Source organism: Suricata suricatta, chromosome 6 (assembly GCF_006229205.1).
Source record: "Suricata suricatta isolate VVHF042 chromosome 6, meerkat_22Aug2017_6uvM2_HiC, whole genome shotgun sequence".
In the NCBI taxonomy this organism is placed as follows: domain Eukaryota; kingdom Metazoa; phylum Chordata; class Mammalia; order Carnivora; family Herpestidae; genus Suricata; species Suricata suricatta.
In genome coordinates this window covers 78,874,012-78,887,682 of record NC_043705.1, presented here as the reverse complement: position 1 = coordinate 78,887,682, position 13,671 = coordinate 78,874,012, and positions in this window count along the sequence as shown.

The following is a 13,671-nucleotide window of genomic DNA, read 5'->3' as shown; positions in this document are numbered from 1 at the left end:
CACACTGTCTCTCCCTCTGTCTCTGTCTCTGTCTCTCTCTCTCAGAAATAAACATTAAGGAAATAAAAAAAAAAAGAATAGACATGTGATCTAAATATACATATACATATATATAAGCTAATTAAATGATATTTAAAATTAAAACCTCAAGTGTTGGATTATATAACAATATGCTACTATATGCTATTTAAACTAGAAAACTCAAACTACATTACACACCTGTCTCAAATATAAAATAATGTACGGGCACCTGGGTGGCTCAGTCAGTTAAGCATCTGACTTGATTTTGGCTCACGTCATGATCTCACAGTTTATGAGATGGAGCCCAGTGCCGGAGCCCAGCTCCAGCAGGTCCAGGGTTCCCCTGAAGGATGGACGGTATTGGTGAGAGAGAGTGAGAGAGCCTCAAGTTTCTTTCTGATCACCAGGCATCTCTGGCAGGCGTCTCTACCATTCTGGCAGGCATCTCTGCCCTGTCTGGTTCTCAAGCTTTATTTATGGCAAAAGATACAAGGACCAGAAAGAGCAGTAAATGATTTCTCATGGATAAGTTTTACAATTTTCCAAGACATGAGTTCTGCAGAAGTTACAATTCTAGTAGTAATGACTGTCATAAAAAACTTAGCTATAGGCACTTATGGTGTCATAGGTATTTTTACAAAACCTCAGGTCTAGCCTTAAGGAAGAAACCTTTAACCAAGAGGCAAACAGCATTGTTTAGTAAAGGTCAGTTTTTTATGAGTAAGCGTCATTAGGCTATTTATAACTCTAAGAGAAAGTTCCCAGAAAAACAGGTTCTCAGGAGACATAATGCCTGCTTTCACAGTCCCAAAGATGATTGGTTCATTTTATTGCCGTAGTGACTTTTACAAAGGCGTTCAGGCCCAGAAGGTAGTCAGTCACCAGTTAATTGCTTAGGGGAAAATTATATGTTGCATTAGGGTGTATTTAGTTTACTCATCTTTTCCCTGACCAGGTGCAATCATGCCTCAGGGACAGGGTAGGGGGACAGGCCACTCGTGACACTAATCAGCAAAGCACTCTGAGGTTTGGTGCCCAAGCAGAAATGAAAGTTTCAAGAGGGTAGATTTTGGGAGCTGTGTGGGGGCAAGAGACCGTGCAAACTTGCCGTATCCTCACCAGGAATTTTTACTCTACCGGTGAGTTCCAATAGCTCCCAACAGCCCAGCGTCAACAGTTTGTGAGGTGGAGCTTCATGTCAGGCTCTGTGCTCACAGAGCCTGCTTGGGATTCTTTCTCTCCCTTTCTCACTGCCATTCTCTGCATGCATGCTCTCACAAAATAAGTAAATAAACATTTAAAAATAAATAAATAAATAAAATAAAAATAATGTAGAAGATAGAACAGGCTAATTTATAAAAATACAGTTGTTACAAAAGACATTAACAGTCTTCTCTTACCCTTTTGTAGGTGATGGTATAAATAATAAAGAGAAAGCTTATGTAACCATAAATAAGTTTTGATATACACTTATAACTATATAAATAAAAGAATAATATATATATTGTGCATATTATGTAGCTTACCCTCTTGTAAGCGAATTAAGATTATTTGGCATGTTTATAATGGCTGAACAGAGGCTTTAAAAAATCTTCAATTTGTCTACAAAATAGTATTTATTTAGTCAGTATCTTCTGTTCATAATGTGATACAAATAACCTTTATTAGCAAAAGCTTAAACGACCAAGAAAATAACGTTTTTGTCCATCTGAGCTTTTGCTAATTGATTTCTATTTAAAATCTCTATGAAACTTAAAATCACTTTTCTAAATAACTCTTGGATCAAAGAGAAGATCAAAACTGTGTTCATAGAATATTAAGGAAATATTAGCCATATCAAAAGACAGAAAAAAGGTGGAAAGCTAGCTAATTAATATTATGAGTATGGCAGAACCTTGTTACCAAACCTAAAAAACTGAAGACATCAAAGAAAAAAATTAAAGTAATTTTTCATATTAATGTAGACACAAAAATTCCAAATGGAATATGAGGAAACATTGGCATAATTATTTATCCAGGCCAAACAGGCTTTATTCCAAAAATTCAATTAATTTTTAGCTCTCTTGGGTGTTATAATTTTATCAACAGTATAAGCAAAACAAACCATATAAGAATTTTAATAGATTTCTCTTTAGTAGAGAGTTTAATTATAGTAATAGAATTTTAATAGACACATAACTTCTGTATACTTAGTTTCTTCGTATGTAAAATGTACCTAATAATAGTATGTACCTTAGAGGTTTGTTGTGGGATTAAATAAGTTAATTTAGGTAGAATGTTAATAGTGCTGGAGAGTGTCATATAAATATTAGCTACCTTTTTAAGACTTATCTCCCCTAATATTTAAAAAACTAGAGCTATATTCATCAATGTAATAAAGATTATCTTTTCATTGCTGAAAGCAACACAATAAGTAACTGCAAAATGGAGTAGTTATTGTCATTGAAACAAACAAAAGTGTGGCATACAAATCATTATTCCTTTTTGATATTTTGCATTATTTGGGCCAATATTATTTAAAATATAAATAAAAGATATAATGATAGGCTGAAGAAAACAAATTATTATTATGCAATTTTTATGTAATTTGCTTACATTTGCTGAACACTTTATAACTTAATAACTCATAGAATTCAATAAAATTGCAATATAGTAAATGAAGTTTTTCTAAATGAAAAATAGATGATAATATTTCATGTAAGATTCCTTTTTCATTAATATAAGTGTCATTAAAAAATGGAAGAAAATGTTATGCTTAGTAAGAAGGAGATTTATAAAATTTGTGGTGTCATTATACAATGAAATATTCTGTATATATTAAGATTAAGGTTTGGCAGAATTTTTAATTAGTTGGAAACGCTTCTGTAATAGTTGTATGATACAAGCAGTAATATGCTGCAAATTTGTGGTCTCCATCTAGTAATATGTTGATGCATAAGGAGGAATTATAAAATATTATTAAAGAATGTTCATCCAGTTTTGCTGGAATTCACTTTGCTTCTTGTTTCCTTATTTCTTTTGTATTTTCCAAATTTTCTGCATGATTATTGTATGTCTTCTCTAATTTGAAAAATACATTTAAAAATTGTAATAACTAACATCTAGGTGCAATTTTAAAAAGCTTCGTTGACTCTATTGTAAAACTCCAGCATTTTATATTATATTTAAGGAACAATTTACATATAATCTATACTTTGTGTTCTCAGACTTTAGGACTATGTATTGACATAAATTTTCATGATAGATTTGAATAATATATTTACATTTGAGATGTCATTCAAAGCTGTACCAGAAATTTCTGATTTGAGTAATGTTTAGGAACTATAGTAAACAGGTCTAAGAAATGGCACCCTCATTGTTGGTCCACTGCCAAGAATGAACAGATAGAAGACATTGGCATACTCTTAGAGGGAGGATACTTGCCTATCCTGCAGTCCATGGTAGCGTATGAGAAACTGGCAGTACTCAGAAGGGTTTACTTTGCCTAAGGGCCTTCATATTTGCTATCCCTGATGCATAAAATGCTTCAGCAAAATATTTACAGGACTCTACCTTCTCATCATCCAGCATCCATCCACATTCATCTTTCCTGCTCACTTTGCATAAGGGGCTTCATATTTGCTATCCTTGATGTAGAAGTATATGGTAAATGAAAGAATGAATGAATACATAAATTGGAGTAAACTTGAAACTTGAGATTGTGCCAGAGGTTTTAAATACTGTGTAAGAAATCTTCTTCTTCTTGCAATGATCTATAGCCACATTTTAAAATATATAAATGTTATACACGATGTTTTTATTTTATATTTTGGTTACCTGACCTATAGGAAGGTTGCAGAGAAGATAAAATTGGAGAGGGCTGGGTGTCAGAGTACTAACAGCTTCTACCACTGGCATGCTGTTCAAGAAGCCAACATAGGCAAGAGGAACGAAACATTTTGTTGTTGAAGTTCTTTTTTTAAAACTTTTTAACATTTATTTATTTTTGAGAGACAAAGAGAGACAGAGTGTGAACAGGGGAGGGGCAGAGAGAGAGGGAGACACAGAATCCGAAGCAGGCTCAGAGCTGACAGCCCTGTGCTGGGCTCAAACCCATAAACGGGAAGATCATGACCTGAGCAGAAGTCAGACACTTAACTGATGGAGCCACCCAGGCGCCCTTATTGTTGAAATTCTTTTAGACTTGACATACTATCCACGTGTATATATGAGTCATTGTTTTTTATATTTTGATTTTCCTTTTAACATGTGCAAATTCCATGATAAAATCATAAATTGGGGTGTTTGAATATGTAATTCTGTTATTCTTGTATCCATTTTCTTGTATTACAGCTTGGTAATTAATTTTGAAAGAAGTTGAAGTTGGCATAGTAAGTGTTCTCAGATCAAGTTAGCCATATGTCTACTATTTATAAAAACACATAGTTTGATAGATCTTCTTTGGCCGTATCATGCCATATGTGTGTGTGTGTGTGTGTGTGTGTGTGTGTGTTTGTATGTGTGTGTATGCCATATATATGTATGCTGTTGAGTCTTTAAAGGAGTGAAGATAAATTTAAAAAAATCTGGATGAGTTATTTATGTCACATATTCAATTATTTCTAACATATGATCCATAAAATATTTGGATTTCTTGTCTTATAGTTCATGATACAAATGATTAAACATGATTAAAGCAAGTAATTAAACTTGAATATTAATACTAGTATTTTTTGATCTTTTGGGGTTTTTCGATCAAAGAGCAGAAAGTAGTTTAATTTTTAATTTTGCATTTGCATAATCTGTTTTGTACACAATTTTACTATTAAGAAAAGTACTTATATGAGATTAAGATTTTTTTCCACTTTTAATTCTAGAAGTTACTTCTTTTAGTTAAGGAACAATCAAAGACAAGAAGTTATTTATGCTTTAGTGTTAATTAAATATTTATTATAATCAATCATTTTTATTTAGTGGTTTATAGTATGTGATATATTTGAAATTCCTGTTCAATAAGATAAAAGGATTTTTCTTGTGATCAAAATGTACTTTTGCAGGGTGCCTCGGTGGCTCAGTCAGGACTTCAGCTCAGGTAACGATCTCCCTTCGTGAGTTCAAGCCCCACCTCAGGCTCTCCACTGATAGCACAGAGCCTGCTTCAGATCCTCTCTCTCTCTTTCTCTGCCCCTCCCCTGCTCATGCTCTCTCTCTTTCTCAGAAACAAATGAATATTAATATATGTATATATATATTTTTTTGCATTTGCATTAACCTTTTCAATATATATTACAATCTTTGCATATGTGTATATTACAAAAATAGATAAATATAAGTAAATTAGATTTTACAATATATTGGAGAGTACATGTGCTATTCTAAAATATAAATATTCTTTTTTAAAGAAAATAAGACATTTGTTGCAGAGGAGGAAGGCTGCTTCAGTACATTCCTGATTCTTAAAACCTGTTGGAAGATGGAGCAAAACCAAGGGGAAAGGCCCCGTAGGGCTTATGAAGCCAGTTAGGCTTCATACAGATGTTTGCTGACAGTTGGAAGAATGAACATTTCTCATTCCCCTTTGACTGCATTAAAAAGCAATGGAAAAGCTTGTGGATTCAGGTTTCATGCTCTTTGCAACTGAATTCCTTTCCTTTTCATATTTTAAATTTGTAACATGTTCTATATAGTCCTTAAGTGAACATCCTGTTTTCAGGACTTCTAAAACTCCATTGCTTTGAACAGTGTGCCACATGGCAATACTACAAACATAAAGAGTCCAGCTGTTAGGATGGAAAATACCATATAAATCACTATAAAAGCATCTTGTCTTACTACTTTGGAGAGCTTGCTGAAGTATTTTAAAGGAAAGGGATACCAACTTTAAAAGCCTCCAAAAAGCACTGTCATGATTCTTTGGATTTTTGATTATAATCTCAGGCTGTTTTGTGAAGAGAAGGTTTACATAGCTGTTCCCTGAGTAAAGAAATTATTTTTTTTCCACTAAATTTCTCAAGAGAGCTCTTGTCCCTGACCTCCTCAATGTGGTTTGTGAAATTTGAAACTGTATCATAATTAATTCTATTTAAATGACAATCTTTTAAATAGAAAGTTCTTTGAAATAAAATTCTGGCTAATACCTCATCCTTACAAATAAAAATAAACCCCTGGGCAAGACTTCCAAACTGAAAATGTTTCTAGTGAATGAAGCATCCTCAATTAGGACAGTCTTAGAATTTGGAGCATCTTGGAAAAATTCTGAGACTGTATCTTTATGCCAAGGGTACTTTATGTTCTGGATGTTATACATTTTTAAGTTGAACAGATGTTTGACACACTGACAGAGGGAGTATGGTGAGAAAAGCAAAAAAACGTCTAAATGCTATGAGTGAGGGCTTGGATCTAGAGACACAGATTAGGTTGTTGAATCGTATTAAGTATTGAATTAATATTACTTCCTTCTCCTGTTTCCGTCCAAAATTCTAATATGTTATGCCCATTAAGGTGCTCCTATTCTCTCACTTCAGTTGCCTCTTCCCTTTTTAAAAAAATTCTTATTTATTTTAAGAGAGAGAGAGAGTAGGGAAGGGGCAGAGTGAGAGGGAGAGAGGATCCCAAGCAGGCTCTGCACTGTCAGTACAGAGCCCGGCACTGGATTCGATCTCATGAACCCTGAAACCACCACCTGAGCTGAAACCAAGAGCCCCATGCTCAACTGCCTCCTCACTTTTCGTGTGACCATGGGGTAACCAATCTAGGCAATCTCCAGGTAGGGGAAAAAAAAATCTCTGTTACTATGAAAAACAATTCAAAATAAGTCTTAATCGATCAGTTTGCCCTGATTTTTGTGGAGTCAGTTTTGCTTTCTTGACTTCCAAATAAGACTCTTAATCATTTTGTTTCCAAATGGGACTATTTCAAAGACTTTGGGTGAGCTTTCTCTTCATTGGAAGAATTGTTTTTGTTTTCTATATGATTGAGAGGCAGCACAGAATGGAGTTATTATGGATTACTCTACTGGATTCAACGGTTTGTGGCAAACTATTTAACTTCTGTAACTTTTCTCATCTGTAAAATGGTGGGGAGAATGCTAATAGCTTTCTCATAAAGTGTTTATAAAAATTAAATAAATAAATATTTTGTTAAGAATTTGTCACAGTGCCTGGCACACAATAAGTGTTTGGGCAGGATGGATAATACATAGACCAACCATACTGGGATTTATAATCAGTTGATTATCTTTGTGCTTAACAGCAGCTTAGAAGAGTTTAGAAATATAGAGTGTTAGAGATAGGAAAGCTATAGAGATTAATTACTCAACAGTTTTAAAGATGAAGAGTTGAAGTCTAACTTTAGAATATGACTTGCCCAAGGCCACTGAGAGAAGGGTCTGAAACAAGGTCCTCCGCCTCCATTTTCTAAGTTCCGTATCTGCTTGTCACATCCTATTCTTACTACATGTCTCCCCATTTTTATTTTTGGCAGTTTGTCGCTGGGTGAAACAGATGCTTGATAACTTAGCTGCTATTAAGATACTGGAGAGTTTCTTTTCTCAATGAACCTTTTAGGATATGCTATGTTGATTGAGTAAAATGGGGTGTATGGAGTAAAGTAGGAAGGAGATTGTTTGTGATGTTTCCATTATGTAGACACAACCACGATATATTTCAATAGCCATCTCTTAAGAGAATGGATTCATTGAACTTAATATGCAAGCAGAAAGGTCATCTACTTATTTAACTCATAAGAATGAAACCTAGAAGCAGGACCTGGATGCACATTTGTAACGTCATTTTGCAATGAAATGTAAAGACAGACCGTATGATGCCTTTTAGGGGATCACGTTAATGCTTACTATGCCTGGAGCTTCCTCGTTTGACAAAAAAGAATTTATATTTATCAAATGTTAAACACATGGCTTTAACGGTTCATATTAGGAACATTCCTGAGGGATTTGCACTAGTTGTGAGGTTGTATTCACTTCACTTTATTTCTTTCCTGTGGCTCTCCTATTTCCCTTTGGGATGTGTTTCATGTGTCTGTTATTGCTTTGAAGATTTTTCATTTCTATCTCATGCTTAACACCTGCCATTGACTCCTTGTATAACTTATGAGAAATGAATGGATGGCATTCTTTCCGTGGGTACCAGTCTTTATGAGGTAAAGGCATCGTGTTGATTTAGAACAAAAATCTAAATTTCACCCTTTTTGTACTAAATTGAGATTTTACTTTTTGGTGTTGATAAAGTTTTGTGAAACTTCATATTTTATTTTTTATCTCTGGTATTACTAGTTACATTGTAGAATAAAGCAAAATAATACGTATCTTGTGATTTTGTTTTCAGACAATATCTGCATGAGAACATCCCAAGAAATTCTTTTAGGAAATCATTGTATTTCCAGTTATCTTTAGATTTTTGACCTTTGTTATATGGTGATAAATACCTTGTAGCAGTTTGAACCTGAAAAGAGACTTAAATATTGCTATGTTATCAAAAATTCTATCCAGGGCAGTGTTCAGGACACATTCATGAATGTTTGATTATTAATTATACAGAGAGATCACCTATACTTTAAGTTTATATCTGTCAGTATGTAGGTGTATGTGGCCAGAACAGTATAATTTGAGTATAAATTGATCATCATTGAAATGAATAACAGAAAAATGTATTTGCGAATGTGCTTACAGTGTGAATCATTGGAAAACATTCAGTCTGTATTTATGTGGTTGTATCTGTTACTTTTCTGTTTTTATTAGATTTTAATGATTACATAGAAATCAGGTTTAAAGAAAAAAACATATTGTGGTTTGAGCATAACTTAAATTTAAAGGAATACTTCTTATTTTCTTAAATGAAATCTTTGGTTTGCCTTTCTGACAGAGCTATCTGTTGTTATAATTCTCTAACCTTTTCTCAGCTGGGACCAGTACCATATAATAGTACCATATAATCATGGGAATTATAGTTTCCCTTAAATTTAACCCTTCATAATTTAAGCCTTTTGAGTTTAGAAAGAAAGAAGAACACACATATCTTAATCTAATCAGAACTATGTTTTAATTATAAACAGATAACTTAATAAGTAAGTATAATGTTTTTCAGCGACTTGAGTAGAAATTGTGTCAAGTGGCAACCATATGGGTTTCAGCAGTGATGATTATTTTCAAAAAGTAATTTGAGGCCAGTATTTGAAGCCCTGTTTCTGCTTCTCCTTCAAAATGAATGTATAGCTACATACAATCATATTAAGAGCAAATTTAGGTTTGATTCTTTGGATAAAGACAATTTATATGACTCATTTTTTCCAAGATAGAATGACCACGATGAGATGTGTTAAGATGAGAAAGAAGTCTTGTGCTTTAACAATTTTCATGTATCTTAAGTATTATCTCCTGTCCACACAATGGACTGAAACTAGCCACAGTTCCTACATTCGCAATGACATGAAGGAAATTTTTAAAGTAATTTTTATCATGAGGTTAACATCATTTTAATCACATTTACATCTTCTCCTAGATAAATGGTGAGAGTGTAGGACTTAGACTTGACCAGCTTTCTCTAGTTTGCTTTGACAAATATATCTTGCTATAATATCTCTTTGTATCAGATTGACTTAATGATTTCCCACTGTTATCTAAATTTTGCTTACATCAGTAGAAATGTAAACCAATTTATTGATTCCTTTTCTTCTCTTTGGCCTTGGTCATCCTCTTTCTTTTTTCTCATATATATATATATATATATATATATATATATGTATATATATGCTATATAGTGTAAACATATATGGCATATAGTATATATTTAGTGTATATATCTCTCAGACTTATAACTATAGCCTGAATTTATTTCCTGAAATGTAGATTTAGATATCTAACTGCCTACTCAACACCTTCACTTGACTAATATGAATTTCAAAGACTATATGTCTAAAATTAAATACCTTATCTCCCCCCAACCCCACTCACACCCACCTCTACTAGAAGGCTGATACATTCTAGTTAATAGTAACTCCATTCTTCTAGAGTCAGACCTAAGGTCTTCAAATCATCCCTGACTTCTTTCTTACTCTTGCATTCCATATTCTATTTATCATTAAATTCTATTGACTCTACCTTAAAAACATTTTTTTTACTGTTTTTATTTATTTTAGAGAGAGAGAGACAGCATGAGCAGGGGAGGGTCAGAGAGAGAGGGAGACACAGGATCTGAAGACAGGCTCCAGGCTCTGAGATGGCTGTCAGTACAGAGCCTGATGTGGGGCTCGAACCCACAAACCATGTGATCATGACCTGAGCCAAAGTCGGATGCTTAACTGACTGAGCCACCCAGGTGCCCCTTAAATATATTCCTAATCCAACCAGTCTTACTACCTTCTCTGCTAATCTATTGACTCAAGGCTGTGTCATCTTGGCCCTGGTTATTGCAGGAACTTTCTAACACTGATTTCTCTGCTTTTGCCCTTGTTCCCTTTTCACTTTCCTTCACCCCAAACAGTTCAGCAACAATCATCGTATTGTCATCCTTTTGAAACATAGTCATGTCACGTCACTCTTCTGCATAGAATCCTTTGTTTGGTTTCCAGCTCTATTGGAAAATAACCAAGAGTTTTACAATGACCTACAAGGCCATAAATGATCTAGCTTCCCATTATCTTTGTGATTAATCTCTTACCTCACTCCATCCATGTTTTTACAAATGGCAGAATCTCATTCTTTTTTATGAGTAATATTTCACTGTATATATATATATATATATATATATATATATACACACACACACATACCATATCTCTATCCATTATCTATTAATAGATACTTAGGTTGCTTTAATATCTTGCTTATTGTAAATAAAGCTGCAATAGCACAGGTATCTTTTCAAATTAGTGTTTTTGTTTTCTTTGGGTAAATACCCAGGAGTGGAAATGCTGGATAATATGGTAATTCCATTTTTAATTTTTTGAGGCATCTCCATACTATTTTCAACATTGGCTGCACCAGTTTGCATCCCCACAGTGCATAAGAGTTCCTTTTTCTCCCCATCCTTTTTTGTTGTTGTTATTTCTTGTCCTTTTGATTTTAGTAATTCTGGCAGGTATAAGGTGATATTTCATAGAGGTTTTTATTTCATTTCCCTGATGATTAGTGATGTTGAGCATATTTTCATGTGTCAGCCATCTGTATGTCTTCTTTGGAAAATGTCTATTCAGGCCCTCTGCCTATTTTTAAATCAGATTGTTTTTCTAGTATTGAATTGTATAAGTTCTTTATATATTTTGGATATTAACCCCTCATTGAAAATACCATTTGCAAATATCTTCCCTCATTCAGTAAGTTGCTGATACTTTCCATCACTGTATAAAACTTTTTTATTTTAGTGCACTTATACTAGTTTAATTTTGCTTTTATTTCCCTTGTCTGAAGAGACATATCTAGAAAAATGTTACTATGGCCACTGTCGAAGAAATTACTGCCTATGTTTTCTTCTATAAGTTTTATGATTTTGATTTTACACTTTGGTCTTTAATCTATTTTATTTTTATGTGCGGTATAAGAAAATGACCCAGTTCCATTCTTTTCCATGCAGTTGTTCAGTTTTCCCAGCACCACTTGTTAAAAAGACTATACCTTTCCCCATTGTATATTCCTGCCTCCTTTGTCATAGATTAAGTGATCATATAATGGTGGGGTTTTTCCCCCCCAGGCTCTTTATTCTGTTCTATTGATAGATGTGTCTGTTTCTGTGCCTGTATCATATTGTTTTGATTACTACACTTTTGTAGTAGATCTTGAAATCAGGGATTGTGATACTTCCAGCTTTGTTCTTTTTTCAAGATTACTTGGCCATTGGAAGTCTTTTGTGGTTCCATACAAATTTTATTATTATTTACTCTGCTTCCATGAAAAATCTGTTGGCATTTTGATAGAGATTGCATTAAATCTATAGATTTCTTTGGGTAGTATGGACATTTTAACAATATTTTTTTCCTAATCCATGAGTGTGGAATACCTTACCATTTTTTTGTGTTATCTTCAATTTCTTCTATTAATGTTTTATAGTTTTGGGAGTACAGGTCTTTTACCTCCTTGGTTGCTACAACTTTTAGAAGTCAATATTATTGTCTCCACTTTGCTGCCAAGATACAGATAGGTTAACTTGTTTGAGGTCATAATTTATATTACATGTGTATGTTCATGCATATATATGTTTAAAAAATAACTTTAAGATTAATAATACCATTTAAAATATAAACATGACACTTGCACGCTAAGTGACAAAACTAGATATTGAGAACTCAAGTGTTGGCTGACCTTTACTCATTCATATAATATGGCTATGAATGAGTCAAGCCACTGAACTTAGGATTCTTTCTGATGTATCATTGTATTAGTCCTTAGTACTAATTTTTAAGAGTAGAATATTGTATAATTTCAATAGCCAAGATGATATTGGCTTATAGATACATTTCCACTTCTCATCTATATATCCATAGGATGGTAAAGTGTGATTAATGGTAACAGGCTTTTTGTTTTCAGTCATTTTCCAACCACAGTCTTGGCCTTGTTTCTTCTATGCTTCATCCCCCAAATATATTTTTCCTAGTTAAAAATTTTGACTTGCACTTACAATATGAGACTATTTCTCAAAATTAATCAGAAAAATTTCTTAATCAGATGTCTTCTTTTCACCAAGGTTTTTCAATTCTATATTTGGGTAAGTTTTTATTAAAAGTATTTTGGGATTTTGACATGGGACCCAATCGGAGGCTGACCCAGTCTGGTTTTTAAGTCTGAGCTGGTGGACTCTGACTAGTTTTAGAGACAGTGGGAGGAAAAAGTGATGCTGGAAGTGTGGACTCTCCTGACCAAGAAGCTGAGGAGCCAGGATCCCAGAGGCCTCCCAGCACCTCCAGGGGCAACGGGAGAGCAGTGAGCTCAGGGGCTCAGAAGGGCTACTTCAAAGGACAAATCAAAGCACACCTGGTGGAGGATCCAAAACATCACTATGAGTAGGAAGATAAAGCAACCAGAGTCACAACAGAGAGCAAGTAACACATTCCAAAAAACACCTTCAGAAGGGCCGGGCCCTGGGCTGTGGTGACCCCTCTTTCATATGGTAGTGTTCGCAGATGCAGGATACATAACAAGCTTTTAAAACACATAAGGGACAAAAACTAGCCAAAATGATGAAACAGGAAAATTCTCCTCAAAAGAAATTCCAGAAAGAAATGACAGCTAAAGAATTCACGGAAAGAGATATGAACAATATAACGGAACAAGAATTTAGAATAATAGTCATAAGCTTCATCACTGGGCTTGCAAAAAGCATAGAAGACAGCAGAGAATCTATTGCTACAGAGATCAAGGAACTAAAAATAGTTATGATCAATTTGAAAATGCTGTAAATGAGGTACAAAATAAACTAGAGGTGGTGACACCAAGGATTGAAGAAGCAGAGGGGAGAACAAGTAAAATAGAAGACACAATTATGGAAAAAGATGAAACTGAAAAAAAAAAGAGATAAAAAAATTCTGCACCATGAGGGGAGAATTAGAGAACTAAGTGATTCAATGAAATGTAAAATATTCATATCATAGGAGTTCTAAAAAGCATTTTCAGAGAAATTTGATATATATTCATTTGTCATTATATATGACAGCACAAATGTGATC